Source organism: Apium graveolens, chromosome 4, assembly GCF_009905375.1.
Source record: "Apium graveolens cultivar Ventura chromosome 4, ASM990537v1, whole genome shotgun sequence".
NCBI classification, from domain to species: domain Eukaryota; kingdom Viridiplantae; phylum Streptophyta; class Magnoliopsida; order Apiales; family Apiaceae; genus Apium; species Apium graveolens.
This window is the reverse complement of record NC_133650.1, coordinates 243348517-243376177: the sequence shown is the minus strand read 5'-3', so window position 1 is coordinate 243376177 and position 27661 is coordinate 243348517. Positions and strand designations below refer to the sequence as shown.

Below are 27661 nucleotides of genomic sequence, written 5' to 3'. Positions count from 1 at the left end.
AGGTTCTTTCTCTAAATCTGCTTAGTTTTGTTCTGTTGCATCAGACTTTATGATCAGTATTTACAGAATTTAATCTCTTTGTGTATTCTGTGCTTAATTGAAAAATATGTTTAAGTACTGACTGTTGTCTGATCAATGTTTCTAAACTCTGATAGTGATATGTCTGTTTAGGTAACTATTCAATCCTATGAGGATAAATGTGCTAGATGTTGACCTAGTAGTCTTCAATAAACAAGGGATCTCATGTAAGAAGTAATTATTTCTGTGGAAATCTATTGACACAAGCAAATTCTGATAATTGAGCTTAGTTGAGTTTACTTGGTCTATCTTATTACTAAGTCACAAACTAGAATATTGCTTCTCATCTGTTAATTTCTGATGCTAGTAAATCTGTTGAATGTACTAAGTGCTGGTAAACCTCTCTTATCAAAAGAAAAAGAAAATAATCATGGGTTAAAATCAGGTACTCCTTTGAGATCTAGAGTAAAAATGTGGAAGGGACGATCCAAGTGCATTGCTGGTATTAAGTAAATATGCATTAGAAAAGCAAAATATTTTCATGGTGACTTTTCACACTCTATGATTACTGGAGAAATACTCTGATAATAGCATAAATTCTGATAAACAGTCGTGACTCACTTACACTGAGAAGCCATTGTAAAATGGAATTTAAAAAGATGCACAAAATTAGCACAAAATAGTTGAGGTGGACTCAAGCATGAACTCATTCAACAGTAGGTTTCAGAATAATGACAGCTCTTTAGCAAAGTTTTAGTTATGCCTTATTTCTAAGATGTACTGAAGTGAATTAGACTTTACTCTTTGTCTGATATTTAACTTAATGCACATACTAACCACTCCATATGAATGATGAAAATCATTGTGGTGATCTATGTTGTTTTAGATGAACAGTTATTGTGTCACATTGCACAAATTCTGAGGACAAGTTCTGATTGCATGTTCTGATGATTAAGTTCTAAAGAATATAAATCAGAATTTGTGTGAGGACTTACTAAAATAGGCATTCATTTTTCGAGTTAAGAAATTATGTTCTGGTAACTGTTAAGTTCTGATATAAGTCTAATTTCTGATATTAAATTCCGATTCTTTACTTGACTTATTTGTGCTTAAAATCTAAAAACAGTTTCAGTTTAAATCAGATTATGTTTGGGTAGAATATTAACAGTCAATATCATTAGGGATAGTGGTTCACATACCCGTACAGTAATTTTTTACTTGTTAGTTGTGCGCATTAACCCTGACTTACACTTCCAATGACTATTTTCCTTCTTCCAAGTCTGGGGAGACGAGGTAGAATTAATTCTACCTGTCAGTATTAAATTTCTTTGCGTCTCCTGGCATTCTTTTGCCTATAAAATCAACCACTTCACATCAGCCTACACATCAACTCTTTTATCACAAACTCACTCTCGTTTTATATTTACCATCACAAATGGCTGCATTTGGCTGGTTCTACAACTATGGCGATGAGAGTGTACATGTCTTTTTAAATGGGATTCCAACTCCATACCCTATCGCCAACATCCCTCACAGTCTCTGGATTCAATTTCCAGAGGCTATTAAACGTGATCTGGTGGCAGTTCGAAGAGAACTTCACCTTCGTCACCTTTGAAAGCAGGAGCAAAAATACGACTTGCTATTCTCTTTGTCGAGAGTAGGAAGACGAAATAATTTCTTTTCTTCTTCCTGTTCTTCTTCATCATCAGCTTTGTCAGGCTTCTTAGCTTAGGAAATTCGTTGTTGATGTTAGGTTTAGCAGCTTAGGGAAATCTTGTACAAGTTCTGATGTAATTTAAATTTCATGAATGTATTCTCTTGATATATTAATGAAATTTGTTTTTGTTTCAAGATCTTGTCTCTGAGATATTTTGTAATGCATTGATAAATCCTGATACATATTCATATTCTGATGATCATATAAATTATGTTTTAACTTAAGTTCTGATTTTATTTTATCAGTAATTGCTCGTCAGATTTATTATGGTCATTTTCACTCGATTTTTTTTTAGAATATTGATGTTGCAGTGAAAAATAATTAAATAAGTGGGAACAGTTTCAATTTTGAATTAAAACTGTTTCACCTTGATTAATGGAATAACTTGGTAAGTGGAACGGTTTTTCCTTGAAAAACTGCAAGTAGGTAAGTAATGATTACTGTTTTCTCGTGCCCATTAACTATTAGTTTTTACTGCATGTCTGACATGTGTCCAACGGTTACATTTTTTTTCAAAAGTATAAGTAAGACAGAGAGAGGATTTTTTAATCTTTTATTTCCTTTCATACTTTTTCTCTCTATTTGCTTTACTCTCTTTCTTCTTCTAACGTTGGTTTTTCATATAGACATTCTATCAAACACCTAACAGGCACTTATAAATCTCGATTAATTTCATGGCACCTAAGGATTTAATCATTGATGGAGCTAAATTTGTTCCAAACAACTATGCTGCAATTCTTGATAATGCTGAAGCTCCGTCTGAATTGCATTTTTTGCAAGATCTTCTTGCATACAGTGAAATCGGGTATGTATTGACCCAACCTTCAGTATTCTCAAGCCAACAAGTTCTGACACTTTGGAGGACTGGAAACTTTGATAATGGTGGTCCAAATGGTACTCCTAGTATTATTTTCGAAGTGGGTGATTCTTCATATGCAGTCACTCCTGGTACAATACGCATGGCTCTACATCGCCCAGAAGGATGTACTTTTTCAATTCCAGAGGAATCAGCTCTTCAGGAGTTAATTGCCAGTTTGGGGTATGAACAGAGTTTGGCAAAGCTTGGGCAGTTGAAACGGGCCCATATCAGAAGGGAATGGAGCTTCTTCTTCGACTGCATCACTAAAGCGTTTGGGAACAAGTGTTCGAATTTTGATGCCATCCCCATAATGAATCAGCACATCGGGTATGCCATTATAAACCAAACTCATTTTGATTTTGCAACTGCTATAATAGGTTTTATTGGGGATAGGATGACAGAGGATAGGAATGTTGTTTACTTTGCTAGATTCTGTCAACTTATATATACTTTTTGTACTGATGAACCTCGACTAACCAGTACCTTAAATCCACCTTTCAAAGTTGCAAAACGTTACTTTAATGACCTGGTAAATGCTGACACTAAGAAACAAGTGGTTAGACCTTTACAGCTTCCTCAGTCTGTAAAACAGATCTTAGTAAATGCTGATCCTGATTCCTATAGATCTGTTTATCCTGATGTCCAACTAACAACCACCTCCCAAACACCACAACAACCATCAGAACATACCACTCATACTACTCAACCAACCCTCAGGCAATATATCAAATCATATCTCTCCACTTCACAGACAGTTCAACCCTCATCCTCAGCACCTACTGTGAAGCCTTCATCTTCCAAGCCTAAGAGGACAAAGACTGTTCTTCAAACACCTCAAAAGAAAAGGAGGATTGCTTTGAGAGATGAGTCAGACAGTGAGGAACAGGTTTCTACATCAGAACATGTTGTCAAAGAAGCTGAGAAAGTGACTTCTCCGAAGGATTCTGGACTTGGGGGATCTAGGCTTCTCAAGAGGCTTAGAAGAATGACTGTTCCTGACACTCCCAAAAAATCCATATCTACAAAGAGATACAAGAAACAGAGGGCAAAAAGGCCAGTTTCAGATGATGAAGAAGCAGCAGCTAAGGAAGGAGATCAGGAATCTCTGATCTCACAAGAAAAGGAATCTGCTAAAGTCACTACTTCTCCATCAACTCCATCTCAAGAAGCTGTTCCTGAAAAGGCCAACACACCATCTGTGTCTCCTGTTCAAAAGTCTGTATCTCCTGTTAATACAGGCACAAGTGTTGATATTGATATCCAGACCTTGGTTGTGACTGAAGTAATTCTTTTAGAAGCTCCAACAGCAACTAATCCATCAACAACACCTGTTACTGATGCTGCTCAAAATCCAGACTTCTCTTCTACACCTTCTCTGCATCTAGATGCTGATGATCAGAATATAGGTGAGCATCAGGATATGGCTATTGATCAGAAATTAGAATCAGATCAGCAATTAGAGGATGCTGAAGCCTCCATTGCTACTCACATTGTTGTTTTATTAGAAGATACTGATTCTATAAGTTCTGATGCTGCAAATGCTGGAGATACAGGTGATGTTGCTCCAAATACAGATGCTGATGAAGCAGGTCCTTCAGGACATGCTCCTCAACAAACTATTCTTAAATCTGAACTTGTTAAGAAGTTTGTTACCAGAGAAGTACCAGTGCCTTGGAGTGAAACTCCTGTAGGACAGGAGTGGACTAAGGAATGGAACTCAGTTTCCTGTGTTCCAAATGCAAAGCATCTTGCTGAGCACTTGACAAAAGCTGATGAAATATTAAATTCTGATGATTTCAAAACCCAGCTTAGAGTTACTGCATTGAGTACTAAACATCTACAAGGTCTCCATTCAAGTACTCATGCAGAGCTACACAAGATTCAGGAAGAATTCATCAAACAGGACCAAATTCAGAAAATTGACAAGAAAAAGTTCTTCCAACCTACCTTTGACAGGATTGCTTATATTGAGAAGACTCAAGAGAAACAACAAGCTCAGATTGATGATATTCTGCAAAATCAAGCTTCTCAGCAATCTCAACTTACTGAAATCCAAGCCTCAGTGGAATTGCTTGTCTCTCTTCTACTACCTGCTGATGCCAAAAAGGGGGAGAAAGTAATTAAGTCCAAATGCAAGACTGACAAGGCACTGAAAGGGAAGGATGATGAAAAGGATGATCAAGGAAACTCTGGAATGGGTAGAGGTCATAGTCAAGGTAGAGGTTTCTCATCAAGAAAAGCTGAAATCACAAGTCACAGGACAAGTTCTGATACTGGGAAAAGAATTAGTTCTGCTGCTGGTAAAAGGATAAGTTCTGATGAACTTTTAGATCTTGATGAAGAAATGTCAAGACGGTTATTTCTTCAGGAAAATCCAGGAATGGACTTGGAGAGTTTAATGGAAGAAGAAGCCAGACTTAAATCAGAAAAAGTCACATCTAAATCTGAAGCTTCTGGTAAAAAGACACTTCCAAAAATCAAAGGCATTGTGATAAAAGAAAGGACAAATACTGAAGCAACATTGGCTAAATCACAACCGCAGATAGATCCAAGATCCAAGGGTAAAGAAAAGGTTGGTGAACCTATCAAGGTTTATGTGCCTCCTGAGAATGAAGAAATCACTGATGAAAAGGATGATCTTGCTCTGACTTCAAGAAAAGTTCTTAAAACAACCTCTGACGTGGCTCAAGTTGTTCAGAGTCAAGAGACAGTAAGTTCTGATATTCCAAAGAAGCAAGTAACCTCTGACATAGCTCAAGTTAACTTGATATCAGAAGATAGATCAAAGACACTCCTACCAGGATTCACTAAAGCAAAACAGACTCAACCTTTAAAAGACTGCTGCAAGTGGTTTTGAAGCAAGAGTAGTTACTGGAATGAAAGTAAGAGATAAAACTGGATTGGGAAGTGCTGATGAAAGAAGAATACAGAACACTACCAATGATCCAACTTCCTTGAGTGAACCAGGTATTGGAGCAACTCCTGAGAGATTGAATCAACTGGAATCTGTACAAATGGTTTACCATACCTACTTGAAAGAACACATCTTGTTGTACTTCTTGACAGATGGTAGGGTTTATCATATAAGGCAAAATTCCATTCCATTGAAGTATTTTGAAGAATTGGAGCATGTATTATTCTTACTTCAAGTGGATGACAGATTGACATGAAGTGCTGCAAACTATTTGAAGGATCAGATTCAGAGACAGAAAAGGCTTTATTCTGTTAAGTCTGACAGCACATATGTTCCAAAGTATAGAGATCACAAGGATGATATAGTTGAAATGAAGCCCAATACTGCTAAGATTATAACTACCTTTCTGGGTTACAGGGCTGTGGAATTCAATCTTGAGTTTGATAAAGCTTATTTGATCAGACTGGATCAGGATATAAGAAAAGCAAAGATTAATGATCTCAGGGTTGCAATCTTTCAAATTGGTGAAGATAATGCAGAGCTTAAAGATGCTAAAAGGAGGATGATTGATGAACTTAGATATGCTGAGAGATGTTTGTTGAAGAACTATCTCAGAACAACTCCTGACATCAGAGAGATCAGAAGATGAAGCCAAGTCAAGATCTACAACTGATTTAATTCTGATATTTTTACAGACTGAAGCTGTTATCAGAAGTTAAATATTGGTAAAGCTTTAAGGACTGTAAGTTGTAGTTATCTAGTCTAATTCTCATGCATTTGTACTTAATGTTTTTGACATCATCAAATATCTATTAAACTTGTATATTATGCTAATTTACAAGTTGGGTGAGATTGTTAGATATATTTGATAATGTCATGGCTAATATGATTTATGTTTAGTTTTCAGATCTTACTTAAACAGGATAAATCAGTACTTACTGGAAGTCAGGACTTAAGGATATCAGTACTTATATTATCAGGAGATAATCATTTAAAGATGGATATCAGAACTTAAGTGCTGAAGGATGTTCAGATAAGGACAGTAGCTGATTAAAGGAAAGAAGATCGAGATAAACATAAGAAGAGATATGCATGAAGAAGGAATTCTATGAAGAATAGAATACTTGGAAGAAAAGATATCTGATTGATATATTTTAGGAAGCAGAATTATATTCCATATCAATTAGCGATTATCTTGTAACTGTGTAGTATATAAACACAGACATAGGGTTTACACTATAAGTGTTACATATTCGAGAAGATTATTCATTGTAACCCTAGCAGCACTCGTGATATTTGTTCATCACTGAGAGGTAACAGTTCCATACTGTAATAGAGTTTATTGTTTCAATAAAGTTTGTTTTCTGTTACTTGAGATATTAAAGTTCGATTTGATTGTACTTTACACTGTATTCACCCCCTCTACAGTGTGTGTGACCTAACATTATACTAGAAAGAAGAAATCAAAAACCCTTTGGGGATGCACTGGGTTCATACATTGTGCAAATTGGTGCTAAAGACACAGTCACTGCACCTTCTCAAAGTCAGTTGATGTAGCTCCAATAAATGTGGAGTCACAACCAAAATGTCTAATAATTGAAGCACCTGATACACTAAACTCTCCCACACACTCATTGGATGTTGACATGATAAACACATAACTTCTAAATTCTCCATCTTTAACTCTCTTGGAGAAGCCAAAAATCCATGGAAGTGAGCATCATCTTTTAGATGATTTGTTGGCTCACTTGCCATTTCTTTTTGAGACTGTTGAGACATATGTGCTAAAATTTTCATCAATCTGCACAGAGTCCACAATAGTCTCCACTCCAAACTCAATTATCTCTTCTATCCCGATGGATATCTTTCATCCGTCGAGTAGTGATTTTATCCCGACGGATAAGCTTAACAGCAGTCATCTGTCAGATAGTCAAACTGCTAACCCGATGTATATTTCTCATCCATCGGGTGTCTCTGCACAACTTCAAATTTTATCAATTATTACAAGTGCAGAAGACTTAGTAGTAGTGCAATCACTCCTAGGACTGAGGGAAGGGAGTAATTTGAGTGAGAGTCTGGGTTGCTCCCAGGAAAAAGGAGAGGAAAAGAGTGATCTAATGCAGTCCATTTCTTCAGGACTGGAAAAAGTGAGTGAGAAGAGTCCCACCTTAGATGGTGAAGGTGAGGGTGTGAGGGTGGGGAGCCAAGGTGAGACCTTGATGCAAGATAAGAGAGATAATGAGAGAAATGCAGGTACAGGAGATATAAGGGTGGATGTCATTACAAGTGAGTTAATGAGTGTCCAGGATGCAAACAGGGAGGGACTATTTCAGCAAAGTCAAGCTGTTATAGATTCTACCTCCCTGGATGTTGAGACATTTACTCACCCTGTTCCAGCATACCAACTTCTAGATGGACAGGGCAATGACAATGCAGAAAGAATGCTAAATTTGGTGCACACCACACAGTCTATGCAAAGAGCAAAGGATGCAATCACAGCTCTGCCCTCTACAGCTGGTGATATTGACTATGAGACTGGTGGTTCAGAAGATTTCTTTGGTGCTGAGGATGCAGAAAGTGAAGAAGGGCCATTGGACATAGGGGGAGAAGTAGGCCCTAGTTCCAGATCAGGCATGCCATCATGGGCCTTCTCAAAGAAATGTAATGAACACCATTTCAAGATAACACTCATCCAATTTATCAGTCATGTTAGATATATTTGAGATGTCATGTCTAATATGATTCATGTTTAGTTTTCAGATCTTAATAAACAGGATATATCAGGACTTACGAAAATCAGGACTTACTGGAAGTCAGAACTTAATATCAGAACTTAAGGTCATATCAGAACTTAAGTACGGGAAGACTTTCATATAAGGAAGGAAGCTGATTTACAGTAGAAGATCGAGACTTAAACAAAAGAAGATATGCATGGAAAGAGTTAGAAGACTACAAGACTTGTAGAAGATATCTGATTGATATATTTTAGGAGACAGAATTATATTCCATATCAATTAGAAGTTATTTTGTAACTGTGTACTATATAAACACAGACTTAGGGTTTACACTATATGTGTTATCATTATCAAGAAGATTATACATTGTAACCTAGCAGCTCTTAGTGATATTTGTTCATCACTGAGAGAGAACAACAGTTCTTATTGTAACAGAGTTTATTCAATATACTTGATCTTTGTTACATACTTGTGTTAAATCGATTTGATTGTATTAACAATGTATTCAACCCCCTTCTACAGTGTTGTGTGACCTAACAATTGGTATCAGAGTTTATCTGTTAACACACATACAGTAAAGATCCAAATAATCATGTCTGAAGAAGCACAAACTCCAACCAAGCCCACCAAAACTGAAGAAACTCAAAAGACTCAAACCCATAGTCGATATGAGACTATTAGGGTTCCTATACTGAGACCTTATGAGTATCCCATATGGAAAGTGAAGATGGCTATGTTTCTGGAAGCTACAGATCCAGAATACCTTGACAGAATTAATGAAGGACCACATAAGCCTACCAAGCTCTCTGTTGTAGTTGTTGATCAAACAGCAAAGACCATACCAAAGGAGAAAGGTGAGTACACAGCTGAAGACATCTCATCTGTAATAGCCCCAAAATTTTGAACCTTTTTGTAACCCTTATGAATAGTGTTTTTGCTGATTATGCTGAATAAGAAAACTTTTCATGCCACACTATGTAGGGGTTCTTTTATTGTTATTCTGGGATCTTATTAGTACTATATATGATATATAAGTGTACGTAAAGATCATCAGAATCCAAATTCAAACACTTTGATTTTTCCCGAAAATCCACCAGATACCGAAAGAATTGAGTATAAGGTAACAGGATAAAAAGGATTTAAATTCAAGGATTATAAGAGAGGATCATAAAAGGAATATAATGTATTGAGAAAGGTTAAGGAAACCCAAGTAATAAGATCCCGGGTATGATCCCTCAAACGATAAACGAAAATGAAAGTTAAGCGAACCGTATAACAGATCAACGGTCATTAGCCAAGTAATTAGAAGCTAATCAAAGAGGTTAGTGAGGATGATGTCATCAAACCAATAAGAAGAGGACAAGCATGGGAAGATGACATAGGATTGATGACCTAAGCATGACCAAAAGGGAAGGAGATGTGGTTGATTTCAAGCCACACAAAAATCACCATGGTTAAAAGGTAAATAATTAAAACAAAAGCAAAAACAACCAACCAACAAATCATTTCACCAAAAACACAAGTTGACTTCCCATTTCAAGCTAAAAGCTCTCGGCCTCTTTTCCATTTCAAGAAGAAAAAAACCAAAATCCAAGTTCCAAGCTTCATTAATTAGTGAGGTAAATATCTAAGATTCCTTATGCATAGATATAGCTATCCTATAAGTTTGAGCTTCAAATTCCTTCACAATCTCTTCCTAAAATTCATGGAATAAGAGGGTCAATAGTGTTTTTCAAGAATTAAAAATTTTGTTCTTCAGATTTTGTTCAGATTAAGCTTTGGTAAGGACTTTCAAGGGTGATTCCAAGCTCCTCAGTTACTTTTACTCACCAAGGAAGGTATAATCTCAAACCCTAGCCCTACTTTTGTATATTTAGAGCTTTTGTGTTTAGTATGGTTCATGAGAAGATTGATTATTGAGTATTTAGAGATGTGTTAGTTTTGTGATATGTTTGGAGTTGTAAATCTTGTTGATTAGTTAAAGAACTTAAGTAAAGCTTTTAGTTCATGTTGGGAAGTAGTATAAATTTGGAAATATTGAGTTGTTGGGGCTGTTGTAGCATTTTATGTATGGAGTTTGGTTGTATGGTTGAATTGTGGTTGATTGGTGGTTGATTTGGAGTAGGATAAAAATTGGAAATCGCGTAAACATAGCCGTCGTAATTTCCGATTTACTTTAGACTGTTTTGTTCTTAACATCAGGACCCGAGAACTCACTGTTAGGTTTTGACCACTGCCATGATTAGATAGTTCATGTTACGAGCTTCGTTTTGATATGTGGTTCGTTTGAATCCGATGTACGGTTTAGGAGAAACGACCGTTTTAAGTAACGGCATTTTGCGAACGAACCATTACCCCTCGCCTTACTTTGAAACATTGGTTAAAGACCTTAAATGACTAATTGCAGTATGAAACATTTATGTAAAGTGTATTAGGCATTTGGTAAGGCACTCGTGAAAGAATCGCCTTAAAACTCTTAATGGTTAATTTATTAAAAATGATGGAGCCGAGGGTACTCGAGCGACTTAAGAGAATCATTAAGCTCAAAGCGAGCGTTAGAGTCTAATTGGTTAAAGTATAGATTCATAAGCGACTTTGGTTTAATTCCAACTTATATGTGGTTTATAGGTTACCAGACTCATCCCAGGACTTTTACCACCCCCAGTCGCTCAGGCAAGTTTTCTACCCGTTATATTGTTGTTGTGATGTATATATGTATATGCATTATCTTGTGATAAATGCATGATTGTTATTAGCAAATCTTGTGATATATTGGAGCATGTTGATATGGTATATATGCATACTTGTTTCGTAATCTTGATATCTAATTGTTGATTCAAATGCTTATAAATTGCATAATACCTATGCTAGAGATAAGCACTATTTGTGTATACCCTTAGTATAGGGGACCCAAAGGTGAACATTTTCTAAAACCGGGAGGCGATGTTCCCGAGTATATTATATATATATTTACATATATATAGATATAGTTTTCAAAACTATTAATCGAATAAGGTTTATTCGATAACTTTATTTTAATTAATGAATATTATTTCGAATATTTATTCGAGGACTTATGACTCCGCTTATTTTATTTAATGAATATTATTTCGAATATTCATTCGAGGACTTATGACTCCGCTTATTTTATTTAATGAATATTATTTTGAATATTCATTCGAGGACTTATGACTCCGCTTATTTATTAAATAATATTCTTTATTTTATTAAAGAATAATGTTTCGATAATCAAACTTATTTTCGATTATTCAAATAAAGATCGTATTTTCGCATAACTATATCTTTGGTTATTTATTATTCATTTCAAGTATGAGTTTTAAAACTTCTACTTCAATTATTTTTATAAAGATTATTCCTTATGGGAATATTATTTAAATAATAATATTCAGATATTTTCTAATATATCGGGACTGATTTATTTCATTAAATCAGCAATACTCCAAATATTCTTAAAAATGTTTTCGAGTCTTCAAAATGATTTTAAAAGTTAGAGCGGATCCCAAAACTCGTTTTCAAATTTAAGATCTTCCTTTCGAAGGGGACTTGAATACTCGCTCAAAAATCTAAGGGATCCGGCTCTGTGGTGTATTTTATATTCGCAAGGTGGTTGCTGTTTTGAGAAAACAATTTGATTACTTGCCCAATATTCGGGAAGTAAGTCCATCTGATTGAGTCGGCATAAGCGACAGGCCGGGGTACGGTCTATGAAGGTGTAAGAGGCTGGATGACAGTCCATCCACGCGTGAGTGGCCGGGTAACGGTCTAGCGCGAGGTCCTAATGCGGCCAGGGTGATGACCGGCGAGGAATTCATCCATCTACAGTAGAAAAGGTTACTTATTGGTATCTTTGCCTGATCAGCAAGATATCAGGTTTATGCCAAGGTTTTCTCCTTTCCAAATTCATTGGATATTACAACTCTATCTATAATTTTCATAACAGAGGTTTTCGAGGAGTGTATGAAATGTATATATATATAGGTGTATATATATCGGGACTTAATGAAGTATCTCGTAACTTCATTATTTATAATGATATTTCAAAGATTGAATCTATCCAAGTCTTATCTTGTAGTCTCATCAGTGTGACGAACTTTTGAAACTAATTATAACTTGAACGGTGGTAGTTCAAGTAGTATTCAGAAAAGATATAAGTATATTGGAGTATCATGTAACTTCATGTTTTAAACTTATATCTAGTAAATGTTTATCTTGTGCATGTCAAAGATTTTCAGAAAAACGTTGAGACAAGGTTAGATATATGAGATCACCTTGCAATGATATTTTTATACAGTTATAAACTGGAACTCTGTGGATGTTATACATGTCAGAGGATTTCAAATATTGTGAAAAGTATATATATGTATATATATACTGAATATTTTGCGACTTGGTCGCGTTAAGATATCTGCTTGGTTCATTTATTTTGACCAAGACTTTCATGAGTACTGTGAGAATGCTCATATATTGTTAATCATTATACATATTATTTTGGTGGGCTTGTTGCTCACCCTTGCTTTCTTCTTTCATAACACAACAACAGATAGAAAAGATGAACAAGACCAAGCTTCCAATTCTCAAGCGGTTAGGAAACGTTCCGCATTTTTCTGGAAGCGTTGATGCCGCCGTAGCTGAGGTAGGAGCTACCAATAGGCTAGGTTTTCAACTATTGATGAACCAGACTTATGTATAATATAAATTGTAATAATGGCAAGGAATATGTAAATTATTCAGAAACCCTTTTAAGGTGTAACGGTTTATAATTGTGGAATATAATGACTTGTTTTATTTTTGACATTCATCTCTGAGGCTATAACTTGTGGTGTGTGTGTGTATATTGTGGGGTCACAGTACTCAGTAGTTGGTTGACTGTTAAGATTAAGTATTGATAAGGGAAATGGAACTGGTGACAACCCGAATCCTCGACCCCGGATTTGGAGGTGTTACAGAAATGGTATCAGAGCCAAGCGTTATAAACCTCAGAGATGATGTGACGTTAAGATAATAAGTTCACTAAGATAATAAGAACTCTTGCCAAGTTTATAGTCGGGCTACCTAACGTAGTACTGACAGTTAAAACCCTTACGGGAACCTTTATAAATATTATGATAGTAACATAGTTCATTCTCATATAGGGCAGCGGGGCACCCAACCCTGAGGTTCAGGAGCATCAGCATGAGGATGTTTTATTACATGTTGGAGATCAAATTGTGAATCCGATAGAGTAACCTAACGAGGGACCGGATGAGATTCATATTGAGAATGTTGCGGTTGAGGATGTTATCCCGGAAGGGATTGTTGCTGAGGAGGATCTCGTGGAGGATCCTGACGAGAATGAAGAGAGGACCGCTGAGGAATTGATGACCGTAGTCAGGGCGACTACCAGAGCAAGAATGGCCGTGAGGGTGGCACTAGAGGATGAAGAGTTACCAAGGGCACAAAGGTTAATGAGAGTAGAAGGAGTGGGGCCTTCCACGGCACCAATTATACCAGTATCAGACCCTCTTCCAGAGGTTCCTGAAGACATCCATGAGGTTCCACAAATTCCTGTTCCCTCCCCTGTACAGAGCCCAGCACCTACTGAGGAAATGCCACCTTTATCTCCTGCACCATTGTCACCTGATACCGTGCTTGGTTATCCATTTGGATCTCCTGGGTCTGCACCACCTGCACCCCATGGACTGCTAGATGCTACCACTCAGGCTTCTCTTATCGCCAATTATCATATGACTTGGGGTGGCCTGTCTGAGGCCCGTAATGTTAGAAGTGATCTGTTGGACCGACTTACTGCACCAAGAATTGATGGCAGGGTACCTCCGGCAGGATTAGCTTATAGCATGGAAAGGATTGAGGCTACCACCTGAATTACAGCTAGAGGCCATCTTGAGGGTCAGATTGATCCAGCTCTACTTGCGACTATCTTAGACCTCATCACCGCCTTAATGGAGCAAGTTAGGGATGTCGTGCGTGCCCGCATTTCTTGATCCATAATAGTGTGCAGGGTCTGGGCAATCAGACAAGGATTTCATGTAGCACCGCTTTTGGAGGATTAGCCTAAGTTATGAATGATTAGTTTTAATGACTAGATGATTATCTATGGTAGTACTTTTGGGATAGAAGCGATCAGATCAAATGATGTAATTCTCTATAATGTGTTCAGTTGTTGTACCCTCGAACAAATGGTTATGTATATATTTGTTAATTTCAGTTAAGATCAGTTTGTTTGTGATAAGTTCATATTGTTAATTGCACTATTAACACTTAAGAGAGTATCATGAAGTTTATAGAACTTGAGAATTCATAATTTGCAATCATGCAAGGACTGAACGAGGGAAAGACTTAAGCAAAGTAAGTAAGACAAATATCCAGAGATTCACAAAATTTTTCCAAGCATTATGCCCCCACAAGGAATAAGATTAGGGGCAAACCTTGAATGTGATAATCAGGGAGGTCGCAATTAAGATATAAGGAACCCAGAACATAATGAAGTGGAAAACAAGGATTTTAACGTATAAGATAACTCCAAGTATGGGAGAATGATGAAACATTTCATACTAAGGAAACAGAAGGTCGAGTAAGGAAAGGAGACCCGAGACGGTACTCCTATATGGCAATTCATGGACCTGTCTAAAAAGAACTTAGACTATTATCCCCAACCACCACCCTGAGGAGACAGTGCGGTGGGAAATTCTTTCAGGACCTTTAAGTTGCTAAGCTCTCAGAATTCCCAGGAACAAGCAAACCCAGTAGAGGCGAGAGCCTGGCTATAGGAAATATAGGAATCATTTGAGATTCTAAATGAGTGATGAAGCACAAAAGACTGTTTTTGTCACTTACCCTCCTAAGAGAGAGACCACCCGCTGGTGAAAGACCAAGAAAGGCACGGAGCCAGAAGTTATAATAAACTGATTAAAGTTCAGACAATTGTTTTCGGGAAAGTACTTCCCAAGGTTATGGAGGTAGTGTAAAAGCTTTAGAGCCAGAACAAAAGCGGACGAGTATGATGAATTATGAATCTAAGTTGTAAAAGTTGTAAAGATTCGTTCTGAGGACAAGAATCCCAGAACGACGTGATGTTTGAAGTAAATAATTAGTGGGTTCATGAAATGATTGTAAGAGAAAGGAAAATAAAAAGAAACTAAAGTGGAAAGGAATATAAAGGCAATAGAGTTTGAGGAATGATAAGGGAGTTGGGTATGAGGAAACCCTAAAGAATCATAGTAATAGAAATAGAAAAGTATGTGATCGTCAGGATGAGGATGATTCACTATGAGTTAAAGTTGATGGTTGAAGGCATAAGAGATGTACATATTGTACCCCCTTTAAGATGGGAGAATTCGAGGAAACCTTGAGATAGTTCGAAGGATAAATAATGAGACGCGGATAGACTGAGGAGACAAGAAAGTAGGATATTAGTAAAATTGGATGAAGGAAGTGACCTTCAAGAATGTGAAGTGTAAGACCGGTGGCATGATACCCAGAAAGGGAGGTATGAAAGACATCCCAACATTGAGATGACTGTTGAGATAAACAACAAAATAAAATGAAGATTTATTAAGAAGATGTTCACGTTAAACACGACCAATATCTTCCAGAACATCCATGTTATCATTACCAAATCAGGAAAGAAAAGCGGATAACCATTGTTATCTTTTGGAGGCCATATGGATTGACCTCAATTTGAATAAGGATGCTATTATGAAATTAGGTATAGACTATCGAGGTGGGAATGATGAATAAGATAATCTATCAAGGATATATGACTTGATTTATCCATGGAAGGATGCAAGTACCTTTTTAAAGGTGGAATTAAGGATATAACTTCGATAACTTGAGATGAATCCTAGGGGAATGCATAAAGGTTGGCATTCCACCCTTAATAGGGACAGCATGAGTTTTAATAGTATGAATTGGAAAGGATCAAGGTAGCAACAACCTTTAAAGATCAGTAAAGAAATTTTTCAGAAGTACATAGACAATGGTTCTAGTATTAGTAAATGGTATTTTGATATGCCATGTACCTAGGGTGTACATGATGAAGGATTTAAGGATAACCTTAGAGGTTTTACAAGGAGAAAGGTAATATTCAAAGTTCTCAAGAATAGAAATTTTGATAAAGGAAATGTGACGTAATTATAATAATGCCAAGTGGGGCACGTGTTAAACCACGAGAAAGTATGGATCGAACCAGTAAAGGTCAAAATTGTTCAGGGCAATTAGGACCTAAGATAAAAGATGTCCTAAGTATGATCGAGAGTCAGTCGTGACAATGATTAACCTCTAAAGACTGAGGCAATAACTTATGGAAAAATGGTGATATTTTTTTTTACTCATCAGATATTAAGGAAAACATCTTCACACAAGCAGTGATTGGAAATGAGGTAGAAAATTTAGTGAAAGTGGTTAAAATGACATTGATTGTAAGGAAATATTACTATCAAGAAAGGCCAAAGAGGTGGCCGACACTTTAAGTGTAAGAGGACAATTATAGGCGCTCGTGCCAGAGGAATATAGTGATAATGGTTAAGGTCGTGAAGGTTGTATTATGGTGTGAAAGATTAACATTCCTTCTGATGATTGTGCGATACTCAACCGTGATAGTAGTTGGGTAAAGATTAATTTTTGTAATCACCGTGAGCGGGCTATCTATCTTAGAGGGTCATATCTTAAGATAAGCCAAGACCATGTTACGAAAGGATTAAATGAACCTTTGAGCTTCATGTCTCCTAATAAAGACATATGGTTAATAATGGTATTAACCTGCTATCGTTGCTTTCATTGAAACTCTTCTACAATTTTATCTGCTTCATGTCATATGTACGTCAAGTTCAGGAGTGTTCTTCATGAATCATGAACGGTGATCATGTTACCTCCTTAGAATAATTCGATACGATATGTATGGACTCCGTATGGTTAGCTATTAAGACTTCATGGAAAACGAATGACTACAGTAGGTCAACGGTGGACCACAATAATGCAGGAATGATTCTACGAGTAATGAGCCGATTACTTACAACTGTGAGAGTTGTATTGGAATGGATGTTGAGATTGAGTACCACTAATCGAGTCGTGGTAGTGTATAAGTTATCATTGATAGACTAATTAAGTAGAGTATCTACCTATTGAATATTTATTCCCTCTTATGAAAAGAGAGTCGTATTACTATATGAGGAAGGTTACGGTGCAAGCATAGAATTCTATTAACGATGATGTCTAGAATGAAATCCCAGATTCGATTTTCGATGTCGAGGGAGTTTTAAAGGTGATTGTGTATAAGCTCGAGCAAGAGCATGGGTCCATAGAATGATGGACAGAATATAAAAAATATTTAGGCATGTGAAATACGATGTTATAATACCTGATGTTGATATATATACGTATATGTTTTGTTCTCCTATGATAAACCTCTATAGTTCAGAGGTAGATTCCAAGCCAGATATTTTGTGGCAGTATATTTTATATATATATATATAATTCTCTTCAATTCGTTCTTTTCTCTCCTTTTCATTTTATATAAGCTGAGAAGAACAACCCTACCAGAAGGGGAGGTATTGCTGAATGACTATCTATCTGTGTGATAGAAGCCTAGTAGGATACCACATGTTGTTTAATTGCTTATCAAGTACTAAAGGCTGGCCACCTTCTGTACTAACTATACAATAGAACAAGTGTTCATGATCATAGTGATCTCTCAACAAATTCCTTTACTTCTATATGATGGATCAAGCTTTCGAAGATGGAGGCAGTTAGAGATGAAGTGGTACCAAGTAAGGTGGTATTCCGATTCTAACGCGTCCGTGATACTAAGGTTGACGCGATTATTAAGAGGTTATAAAACTCTAGCGAGTAAAGATATATCTAGAATAGTATCATGTACGGAAGATAGTAACGATTACGAACTGGAAAAGAATGGGTATTGAGAAGCAAAAGCTATAGTTCTAGAAGCTAAGATGAAATTATGTTCAATAGACTTGAAAGAATTTGGAATGATCACTTAACGCGGATTAAGTTTTCTCACGATAATCGATCGTATGTCAATATCGAGGTATCGCCTTATGAGATCCTTGAGGGAAGACAATGTCGATCTCCCTTATGTTAGGATGAAGATTGCAGAGCACAAGATGCTCGGACCAGCAGTGGCCCAAAGGACCAAGGATATAATAGATTTAATCAGAGGACGGCTGGTAGTAGCCCAAGATGGGAACACGAAGTATGTTGATTTGACACGAAAGGACAAGGAATAGAAAGTAGGGGACCTAGTGCTGTTATAGGTATTCCCTTGGAAAGGATGGATGAGGTTCGGAAAGAAAGGAAAGCTAAGCCCACGAATTCTTGGACCCTTTGAGGTATTAAGACGTATTGGGAAGTTAGCATATGAGCTAGCCCTACCCCCGAACATGTAGCAAGTTCATAATATGTTCCACGTATCAATGTTAAGAAAGTGTAATCCAGATGCCAGACAAATAAGGGCATATGAGCATATAGGCATGCAACCAGACATAACCTATATGGAGCAACCAGGAAGGGTTATAGATCAGAAATGGACAAGTGCTTAGGAGAAGGGTTATCAAACTAGTCAGAGTTTGATGGTAGAACCACAATGTGGGAAAAATTATGTGAGAGTTAGAAAGTGCAATGCTAAGATAGTATCCCTATTTGTTTTCTATTTTGATTCCGGGACGGAATCCTTTTAAGGAGGGGAGACTGTAATAGCCCTAAAATTTTGAACCTTTTTGTAACCCTTATGAATAGTATTTTTGCTGATTATGCTGAATAAGAAAACTTTTCATGCCACACTATGTGGGGGTTCTTTTATTGTTATTCTGAGATCTTATTAGTACTCTATATGATATATAAGTGTATGTAAAGATCGTCAGAATCCAAATTCAAACACTTTGATTTTTCCCGAAAATCCACCAGATACCGAAAGAATTAAGTATAAGGTAACAGGATAAAAAGGATTTAAATTCAAGGATTATAAGAGAGGATCATAAAAGGAATATAATGTATTGAGAAAGGTTAAGGAAACCCAAGAATAAGATCCCGGGTATGATCCCTCAAACGATAAACGAAAATGAAAGTTAAGTGAACCGTATAACAGATCTGCGGTCATTAGCCAAGTAATTAGAAGCTAATCAAAGAGGTTAGTGAGGATGATGTCATCAAACCAATAAGAAGAGGACAAGCATGGGAAGATGACATAGGATTGATGACCTAAGCATGACCAAAAGGGAAGGAGATGTGGTTGATTTCAAGCCATACAAAAATCACCATGGTTAAAAGGTAAATAATTAAAACAAAAGCAAAAACAACCAACCAACAAATCATTTCACCAAAAACACAAGTTGACTTCCCATTTCAAGCTAAAAGCTCTCGGCCTCTTTTCCATTTCAAGAAGAAAAAAACCAAAATCCAAGTTCCAAGCTTCATTAATTAGTGAGGTAAATATCTAAGATTCCTTATGCATAGATATAGCTATCCTATAAGTTTGAGCTTCAAATTCCTTCACAATCTCTTCCTAAAATTCATGGAATAAGAGGGTGAATAGTGTTTTTCAAGAACTAAAAATTTTGTTCTTGAGTTTTTGTTCAGATTAAGCTTTGGTAAGGACTTTCAAGGGTGATTCCAAGCTCCTTAGTTACTTTTACTCACCAAGGAAGGTATAATCTCAAACCCTAGCCCTACTTTTGTATATTTAGAGCTTTTGTGTTTAGTATGGTTCATGAAAAGATTGATTATTGAGTATTTAGAGATGTGTTGGTTTTGTGATGTGTTTGGAGTTGTAAATCTTGTTGATTAGTTAAAGAACTTAAGTAAAGCTTTTAGTTCATGTTGGGAAGTAGTATAAATTTGGAAATATTGAGTTGTTGGGGCTGTTGTAGCATTGTATGTATGGAGTTTGGTTGTATGGTTGAATTGTGGTTGATTGGTGGTTGATTTGGAGTAGGATAAAAATTGGTAATCGCGTAAACATAGCCGTCGTAATTTCCGATTTACTTTAGACTGTTTTGTTCTTAACATCAGGACCCGAGAACTCACTGTTAGGTTTTGACCACTGCCACGATTAGATATTTCATGTTACGAGCTTCGTTTTGATATGTGGTTTGTTTGAATCTGATGTACGGTTTAGGAGAAACGACCGTTTTAAGTAACGGCATTTCGCGAACGAACCATTACCCCTCACCTTACTTTGAAATATTGGTTAAAGACCTTAAATGACTAATTGGAGTATGAAACATTTATGTAAAGTGTATTAGGCAGTTGGTAAGGCACTCGCGAAAGAATCGCCTTAAAACTCTTAATGGTTAATTTATTAAAAATGATGGAGCTGAGGGTACTCGAGCGACTTAAGAGAATCATTAAGCGCAAAGCGAGCGTTAGAGTCTAATTGGTTAAAGTATAGATTCTTAAGCGACTTTGGTTTAATTCCAACTTATATGTAGTTTATAGGTTACCAGAGCGTTAGAGTCTAATTGGTTAAAGTATAGATTCTTAAGCGACTTTGGTTTAATTCCAACTTATATGTGGTTTATAGGTTACCAGACTCAGACCAGGACTTTTACCACCCCCAGTCGCTCAGGCAAGTTTTCTACCCGTTATACTGTTGTTGTGATGTATATATATATATGCATTATCTTGTGATAAATGCATGATTGTTATTAGGAAATCTTGCGATATATTGGAGCATGTTGATATGGTATATATGCATGCTTGTTTCGTAATCTTGATATCTAATTATTGATTCAAATGCTTATAAATTGCATAATACCTATGCTAGAGATAAGCAGTAGTTGCGTATACCCTTAGTATAGGGGACCCAAAGGTGAACATTTTCTAAAACCGGGAGGCGATGTTCCCGAGTATATTATATATATATATATTTACATATATATAGATATATTTTTCAAAACTATTAATCGAATAAGGTTTATTCGATAACTTTATTTTAATTAATGAATATTATTTCGAATATTCATTCGAGGACTTGTGACTCCGCTTATTTTATTTAATGAATATTATTTCGAATAATCATTCGAGAACTTATGACTCCGCTTATTTTATTTAATGAATATTACTTTGAATATTCATTCGAGGACTTATGACTCCGCTTATTTATTAAATAATAATCTTTATTTTATTAAAGAATAATGTTTCGATAATCAAACTTATTTTCGATTATTCAAATAAAGATCGTACTTTCGCATAACTATATCTTTGGTTATTTATTATTCATTTCAAGTATGAGTTTTAAAACTTCTACTTCAATTATTTTTATAAAGATTATTCCTTATGGGAATATTATTTAAATAATAATATTCAGATATTTTCTAATATATCGGGACTGATTTATTTCATTAAATCAGCAATACTCCAAATATTCTTAAAAATGTTTTCGAGTCTTCAAAATGATTTTAAAAGTTAGAGCGGATCCCAAAACTCGTTTTCAAATTTAAGATCTTCCTTTCGAAGGGGACTTGAATACTCGCTCAAAAATCTAAGGGATCCGGCTCTGTGGTGTATTTTATATTCGCAAGGTGGTTGCTGTTTTGAGAAAACAATTTGATTATTTGCCCAATATTCGGGAAGTAAGTCCATCTGATTGAGTCGACATAAGCGACAGGCCGGGGTACGGTCTATGAAGGTGTAAGAGGCTGGATGACAGTCCATCCACGCGTGAGTGGCCGGGTAACGGTCTAGCGCGAGGTCCTAATGCGGCCAGGGTGATGACCGGCGAGGAATTCATCCATCTACAGTAGAAAAGGTTACTTATTGGTATCTTTGCCTGATCAGCAAGATATCAGGTTTATGCCAAGGTTTTCTCCTTTCCAAATTCATTGGATATTACAACTCTATCTATAATTTTCATAACAGAGGTTTTCGAGGAGTGTATGAAATGTATATATATATAGGTGTATATATATCGGGACTTAATGAAGTATCTCGTAACTTCATTATTTATAATGATATTTCAAAGATTGAATCTATCCAAGTCTTATCTTGTAGTCTCATCAGTGTGATGAACTTTTGAAACTAATTATAACTTGAACGGTGGTAGTTCAAGTAGTATTCAGAAAAGATATAAGTATATTGGAGTATCTTGTAACTTCATGTTTTAAACTTATATCTAGTAAATGTTTATCTTGTGCATGTCAAAGATTTTCAGAAAAATGTTGAGACAAGGTTAGATATATGAGATCACCTTGCAATGATATTTTTATACAGTTATAAACTGGAACTCTGTGGATGTTATACATGTCAGAGGATTTCAAATATTGTGAAAAGTATATATATGTATATATATACTGAATATTTTGCGACTTGGTCGCGTTAAGATATCTGCTTGGTTCATTTATTTTGACCAAGACTTTCATGAGTACTGTGAGAATGCTCATATATTGTTAATCATTATACATATTATTGTGGTGGGCTTGTTGCTCACCCTTGCTTTCTTCTTTCATAACACAACAACAGATAGAAAAGATGAACAAGACCAAGCTTCCAATTCTCAAGCGGTTAGGAAACGTTCCGCATTTTTCTGGAAGCGTTGATGCCGCCGTAGCTGAGGTAGGAGCTACCAATAGGCTAGGTTTTCAACTATTGATGAACCAGACTTATGTATAATATGAATTGTAATAATGGCAAGGAATATGTAAATTATTCAGAAACCCTTTTAAGGTGTAACGGTTTATAATTGTGGAATATAATGACTTGTGTTATTTTTGGCATTCATCTCTGAGACTATAACTTGTGGTGTGTGTGTGTGTATATTGTGGGGTCACAGTACTCAGTAGTTGGTTGACTGTTAAGATTAAGTATTGATAAGGAAAATGGAACTGGTGACAACCCGAATCCCCGACACTGGATTTGGGGGTGTTACATCATCGATTGACAAGGATGCAAGGGTAAGGCATTTGCTGCATAGTGCCATTAATAATGTCATGTCAAACAGGGTAATTCATTGCAAGACTGCAAAGAAGATATGGGATTCTTTGGAGACAAGATGTCAGGGAACTGATGAAATCAAGAAGAACATGAGGACTATACTCACTCAAGAGTATGAGCACTTTGACTCAAAAGCTGATGAGTCATTAACTGATTTATATGACAGGTTTGCTAAACTCTTGAATGATCTGTCACTGGTGGAAAAGGAATATGATCTTGAAGATTCAAATCTAAAATTCCTTTTAGCTCTTCCTGAAAATTGGGATTTGAAGTCTACTACCATAAGAGACAACTATAACCTTATTGAAACTACTCTTGATGAAATCTATGGTATGCTCAAGACTCATGAACTTGAGATGGATCAAAGGAGTAAGATGTAAGAACCCTGATTTTTGTAATATTTTAAAACTTCTGTGAATAGTAACTTGAGCTAATTAATTAATACGTATGGGGATCATCATAAAATGAATAGTGGAATTTTGAGAATCCGAGATCATATTCTTGTTTATCGAGGAAAATAAGTGAATGTAAAAGTCGACGAAATTCGAAGATTCACAATTATACTACGTGTTTTCGTATCCGTAAAGAATGGCGTAGAACCGGGAATACTACGTGAAATAAATAATATATCAAGGTGTTTCTATGATCAAGAGAAGGAATTGAATTGGTTATAGGATTATAAGCAATAAAAGAAATCTCTACGAAACAAGTCGTTATACGTGGAAACTATCGGAATGGAACGACGATTGCGTTTACGATAAATAAACGAATGAGAAATTAAATCCCATGCAAGTTGGCCATGCATAACCAAGTCCTAACTAGTAGTTAGGAGTGTAACTAGATGATTAGAAGCTAACTAGAATAGTTAGTGGAATAGTGTTGAATAGTGATGGGAGACAAACAAGTACACAAGCCATACTTCTCCCTTTTCTCACTTCACCACACAATCAAACCAACCCATACCTTTGCCAAATTACTGTCAAATATGCTGCATACATCCCATATATTCATTATACACTCCCATACTTTAGCCACAAAAGAAAACAACCCCTTTTCCCTCACTTAAAGCTCTCCCATTTTTCATTCCAGCAGTTCGGATTTTCTGAGCAAGGGAGAAAGAAAAATTCATAACTCAAAATATACTCATTCAAATATCATGAAATTTTTACCATAGCTTCTCTATATCATGGGTAATCTTCGTAACAAATTTCAGCCTCAAATTAATTTTTTTCAATTTTATAAAAATGTTTGAATGAGGTGCAGAAAGGTTACTCCGAAATTTTAACTTGTTTCTTGGATTTGTTTCTTAAGGATCTAGCCCTTCTAAGTGTTTTCTAAGAAAACCAAGCCTCAATCATCCTAGAACTAACCTTCCTAGTGTCCAAGAAGGTATAACTTTCAACCCTTTAAGGTTTTATGGTTGGATTTAAGAGTTATGTTTGTTGTAGTGTTAAGATCCAAAGGATTGTGTTTGTTTGAGTTTGTATTGATTATGTTCTTGCTAAAGGCTTGAGATATTGAGTTGTAATCCATGTATGTGGTACTAGATAGAGCATATAAGGTTCATGTGGGTGGATCTTGAGAAGTACTTGTGTTTATGATGGTTATAGGTAGTGATTGTGTTAAGATCAAGTAGTAGAAATTGAGTTTGGGCATTCTTGCACTTGATCTGTTTTCTGCAGGACATTCGGCCATGAAAATGGTTAAAATTTGAAAACCACTGGCCATGAATAGATAGATATTGTTTTTCAGTTTCTATACATGTATAGATCATCATGAGGAGATTTACGGTTTAGGAGTTATGGTCGTTTTAGTGTAAAACATTTCTGCGATTAGCCAACTGCACTTAAGTCCACTTGCATGGTGATTTTGAAGGACTTAAAATAATTCTGAGATTCTGGAAAACTTACAAAAAATGGATATGACAGTAGAGAAGACTTTACAAAAAGAATTTTGAGAAAATATTAATTTTTCGAGTTTATAAAAATGTTTTGGTAAAGTGAGCGCAAGCGAGAAACGCATAAAAACCTAGTTTTGACGCGCGTTTTCTCACGTTCGAGCTTAAAACTCGAAATGGACTTTCTAAAGCGAACGATCGATTTCAAAACTCGACCATGTTATAAAGTGAGAATATAAGTGTTGAGAATGTGACGATCGAAGATTCGTTATACTTGAGTAGTTGCGAAAGTTGCTTAATAAAAGCGAGACGTTAATCGCGTAATAACTTAGACCGTTGGTTCTTGTTTATAGATCGCCAACCAAACACCAGAGACCATACCACTTCGATTACTCGAGGCAAGTTTTTGAAAACCTATCTCATACTATCCATGCTATATATATACTGTTGTGATATTGATGCCATGATTTACATTTCAAATATATATGCTTGTCTATGATATCAATGCATACGAATTATGCGATTGTTACAAAAACAAATTTCGTTTTACACGAGTATGAGAAATTGAAATGTATTTCAAATATAATATATGATAATGGGAGTTGGAGATATTTTAATAGCGATTTAATTCCGGAGAGAGCCGGACGCGAAAGGTTTCTATTTCCATAAATAAAGTACCTTTCGCGTAATATAGATATCAAGCGAACGATTGAGATTTTGACTTAAACTTCGAGAAATATTGATTTATTCATTTAAGGGACACCCTTACTTGATTGATTATTTTATAAAGCGATACTTAAGGGATTATTAAATATCCAGAAAGTATTTAAAAATATACTGAATAGTTTATAAATCATTTCACGTTATTTAATAAAGATTTAACTATTCAAAGAGCAATTATAGGATACCAAACCCTGTTTTGATTATTTGATTAAGGTGTCTCCATTCGTTGGACCTCATTCAGAAATATTTTGTATTTCAGAAATATTTTGTATTTAAGGTTTATTAATTCATTGAACCTTAATTCGAAATACTTTGTACTTAAGATTTTATCAATTCATTGAACCATATTCAGAGATATTTTATATAGAAGGTTTTTATCAATTCATTGAACCTTATACAGAGATGTTTTATTTATAAGATTTTATCAATTCATTGAATCCCTCTTAAATTATTATGAGACCTTAGATATTTAATATCTTCGGACTTCTAAAAAACTTATTTAAAAATAGACATAGTTCCCAAAGGTACTTTCTAAATTATTCATAAAATCTTGAAAGAGATTAATCATTTGAAACGTATCAAAACCTTAGGGAACTTAGTCTAGAAGCATAAGAGTTTTGCTTCCTCGTTCAATAGAGAACAAGTGAGTAATATATGTGTCACCCTACTACAAATAGGGATTTGAAAATGATTTTAAATTCAAAACTTCGACAACGCCCAAAGATCAATTGAGTTAAAAGTGATGAATAAATCATCTTATTTAGAGGTCAACTTTTAACGACCTATTCCTTCGAAAAAGGATTTTGAGCAAAAGATATAATTGTTTTGGGACTGGAATGTGGCATGCCCGGCACGGAGTGGTATCGGGCAGTGACCAAGCGCGGAGTGGCGCATTATGCAAGCGTGGAGTGGCGCATTGTATGGTTATATGGTCTATATGACCATTGACTTTCGGACTTGCACGGCAATGGGAAACCACCGTGTAGTGTCTTGATGAGCCCAAAGGCGGCTAGGTTTATATTCCTTCTACTAGTAGAGAAAATTTCGTATTCGGCTGATCACCGATACGTGGTTTATTCCAGTATAGTCCCTTTCTTCCATTTTGGAAAAACTGTTGTGAAATATACAACAGAGAGCCGATAAGGCTGAGTTTTAAACAAGGATATTGATGAATATATATCAAATCCATTTGAGAAATCTGCCGATAAGGCTGAGTTTAAATAAGGATGTTGATGATTATATATCAAATCCATTTGTGAAATCTGCCGATAAGGCTGAGTTTTAAATTGGGATGTTGACGAATATATATCACACCCATATGAGAATCTTGGTTCGAGTAACATCTTGAGATTTTGAAATAAAATGAGTACGAGTATAAAATGATTTTGAGAAAGAGATGAATACAAGTATTCATTGGATATACTATTGTAGTTGATTTTGAGAATATTATAAATTTGATAAGCATATAAACTTTCAGAACGCTTTGGAGATACAAAGTATAATTATTGGTTTTATTTATCCTTACATACTTAAATTTGGGGATATATACCTTGCTGAGCTTTAATGCTCACCCTTGCTTTTATATATCATATCACAACAGACTACCAGCATGGATCAGACCAGGACTGTTGTCCTTAGGCGGGTAAGGAACGCTCGTGAGTTCCGTAGGCTTTTTGTCCGCCAGCCCCGTCAGGTAGATAAGTGGAAATGATTTATTTGATAATGTTTCCAAGCATATAACCTGTGTGTATGTGAGTTTGAATAAAAGGTCGAGTAATATTGTGAAAAAAGAATTATTTAATTAATAAGTGATCGTAACGACCCGAATTCACGACCT

The 27661-nt window shown here is 35.8% G+C and overlaps 1 long non-coding RNA gene across 1 annotated transcript; it reads left to right on the top strand.

Moving 5' to 3' along the window:
* Positions 1 to 24245: 24245 nt before the first annotated feature.
* LOC141717079 (uncharacterized) lies at positions 24246 to 25542 on the top strand. The gene is made up of 3 exons (XR_012573517.1): positions 24246 to 24394; positions 24516 to 24593; positions 25455 to 25542. It is a non-coding gene; the product is annotated as an uncharacterized LOC141717079 (long non-coding RNA).
* Positions 25543 to 27661: the final 2119 nt, after the last annotated feature.